The sequence below is a fragment of the Procambarus clarkii genome, chromosome 79, assembly GCF_040958095.1.
Source record: "Procambarus clarkii isolate CNS0578487 chromosome 79, FALCON_Pclarkii_2.0, whole genome shotgun sequence".
In the NCBI taxonomy this organism is placed as follows: domain Eukaryota; kingdom Metazoa; phylum Arthropoda; class Malacostraca; order Decapoda; family Cambaridae; genus Procambarus; species Procambarus clarkii.
Window position 1 is genome coordinate 15,470,841 of NC_091228.1, and position 3,588 is coordinate 15,474,428.

Below are 3,588 nucleotides of genomic sequence, written 5' to 3' on the forward strand. Positions count from 1 at the left end.
TATGTATATATATATGTATATATATATGAATATGAAAATTCAATTTATCAATGCAATCGGAAGCAATGAAATGGAATCGTAACATATTTAGTATATTGTGGATGGCACTTACGTGCAACAGATTGCTCTGTTTTTCAAAAAAAAAAAAAAAAAAAAAAAAAAAAAAAAAAAAAAAAAAAAAAAAAAAAAAAAAAAAAAAAAATTACCTGTCACAGGTGTGGCATCTATACTTATAAATACAAAACGAACGGTATGGTAAACAACATAGATCAGTTTCAATGCTATGTCAGACAAAATAATTAAATCAAAATGAAAATCATGAGAAGGAGCAACAACGACACGGCTACTGAGATGGGTGGGGTTGAAGGTGACAGAGGCATCTACGGAATCAACAAGGTGCCCATGAAGAGAGAAATCGTCAGGAGGCACAGAATCAAGAGGGAGGAGATCAAAGTATTTGGCCCACCACGAAGCAGGACCAAACAAGGCTTGATAATCATCAAAACGGGAAGGAATCGAGCGAGTGCGGCCGTGGCGAGCACGGTGTTGATAATCCCCAGAGTGGGGTTAAAAGGCGCAGTAGTTACAACAAGAGACTGAGCCGAGCTAGGGGACGAAGTAGTCACCACTAGAGGCTTGGGGCTGAGAGAGCCGAGGGGATTAGTCAGGAGGGTCAAAGGAGGAGCGAGGTCGGGGGGCTCAACGCAGCGGGGGCTACAGAGCCCGGTCTTCCAATACAGTCTGACTCTGGGGCTTGGTCGCCCACCCCACGAACCTGAGAGGGTACAAGAGGAACATTCATCAAAATAGATACCAAAAAAACACTTTCATCCACGAATGTGCCCCTACACCCACCTTGGAGCCACAATTAGAGGCAGGACACCCAACAAGAAGCCATCGCCGATCAAGCCGAGGCCCCCTAGGGGTGCGTCGTGAGTATACGCCCCACAAACGCCACCTTAAGAACCGTCAGTCTGTCGAGATCGGGTTCAGTGACGAAAGGGGGATTGACAATAAAAGGTTCCCCTCGCTCAAGACGTTGAGTTCTCCAGTTCTACGGGTGCAAGAGTATGCCTCCTCAAACACCGGGGCGTCAAAACAAAAGAATGATCAAAACAGGTACAAGGTCAGCAGGAAATGACAACGAGAAAGGAGAAGAAGGGGGGGGGGGGGTAGAAAAACGAAACAAAAAAGGAAAAGGTGTCGCCCCATGGTAACATGATCTCTCATTGTACAGTAATAGTTAGAGTAACTCCCTTAGTTTGTATCATTTAGAATTCATTAGATTTTCCTGTACAGGCAATGTTGTAGATTGATTTAACTGTGCTTAACTGAGATAGCAGGCTTTACTTTGCTCTGGGGATTCCAACTTCCATCAAACCCAGAGTTATGTACATGTTTCTGCCATGTTATTATCTGTCTTTCCCTGATCTGTGTTGTACACCTGCCCAGCTGTTCGAGCCACACTTGAACCCAAGATCTCTTCAGTAGGTTTAGATGACCATCCTAGTCTGAGAAGATCATGGGGGAGGTACGTTACACAAAATCCTCCCCCACTAGACCCCATATTACGCCAGGTATTTACTTTGGGATGGGTGACAATACACTAGTCACCCAGTCGACGCCTCACCCCAGCAAACAATTTCAAGTTTCCATAACGTTCCTGGAAAGTGTTTGAATGGATTGGAAACGTTTGTTTTCACGAATTAGATACGTTATTTTGTGAGGAATTAAATACGTTTCCAAAACTTTTAACCAAAACCTACGTACCTAACCCTAATTTGAAACTTTGAGACCCCTTTTATAAACTAATTTGAAACTTTGTGACCCCTTTTGTACCAAATTTGAAACTTTGTGACATCTTTTATAAAGTGTCATGTAACATAGAAAAGACCTACTACATCTTATTTGGAAGCAAATCTACAAATGCAATTCAGCTTCAGATAGACAATGTAAACATTAGCAATAAAAATGATGGAAAGTTTCTTGGCTTATTCCTAGACAAGAGACTCAACTTCAGTACTCACATACATAGTTGGTATACTCTCCAAAATCAGATATTATGTACCTAACTCTGCTCACATCTCTCTATATTATGCACTAATCTATCCCTATCTTAATTATGGTATCTGTGCATGGGGTTCAACCACTGCAAACCACCTCAAGTCCATCATCACCCAGCAAAAATCTGCTATCAGAATAATAACAAATTCTGCTTTCAGACAACACTCAGCGCCCTTATTTAACTCCCTAAACATGCTAAACATAATCTCACTCCACAAATTCTCTTGTGTCAACTACATTTACAAAACCCTTTTCTTAAATGCAAATTCTGCTCTGAAACTCTCCCTTGACAGATGTAATAGGACCCATTATCACCACACTAGAAATAAATATCTCTTTGATATCCCCAGAGTCAAACTTAATCTGTGTAAACACTCTATGCAAATAAAGGTAACCAGACTATGAAACTCACTCCCTATTGAATTGAAAAGCTGTCCAACTTTTGCGTCATTCAAAAACAATACTAAAAAGTACCTAATCTCATCTTCATAGTTTTTTACCTTTTGCTTTAAAATTGCACTGTATCTATTGCTACCCAATCTCCCAATCTTTATGTACTCAATCTGAACATCTGTCATTGTGATCATTGCTGTCTTCTTATATGTGCTGTCAATCTGCTGTATGGTATCTATTAATCTTGTTTAAATTACCAATCAAGCTGTCAATGTAATCAATCAGAGCAATAAATATACCAATGTGCTTTAATATACTTACTAATCTCTCTCATCTCATCTCTCTCATCTTTATTATCCTAAAGGATTAGGATAATAAACATCGGGATTTTGAGTAAAAAACTAAGTTTATTAAATACTTGAGCACTTTTGTAACAGCAGAACTGTTCACGGTCAGATATCTAATAAGTAAGTAATTATCAATAGAAGGCACCAAACCGGGAAGACTATGTAGCACCATCTAATGTGTGGGATAATCAGAAAGCGCTAAATATCACCAAGGATGCCAATACGAGAACAAAAACGCATAAGGCTAATGATATCAAAAGTATGCGAGTCACCAAGAATTCTATCGAGGGACAACTGACCGAGAGGGACGGTCGGAAAACAAGACACACGCTCGTCCTGGAAGTCAGGATATTCAACAGGGATATGCACGACCATAAGAGGGACAATGCAATTTGGGCAATAAGGAGCAGGGCGGCGATCCATTAAGTGACCGTGAGTTAAACGGGTATGGCCAATACGTAACCTAGTCAGAGCCGTTTCCCACCGCCGGTTACGGTGGCAGGAGGAAGGCCAATGGGACACACGACTCTTAAGAGTATGCAGTTTGTTACCAATAACAGAAGACCAACAACTCTGCCAGCGAGCAAGGATGGAGGCATGAATATCTGGGTAAAAGTTGGAATAAGGAATACCTTTCTAGGCGATGAGACAAGTGCGGATAGTGTCCTTAGCGGCAGAATCCGCACACTCATATAAAGAGACACCAACATGGCTGGGAACACAGCAAAACGCAGCCGACTTAAATTTACTGGAGATAAGAAACAGCCAATGTTGAATCTCGATG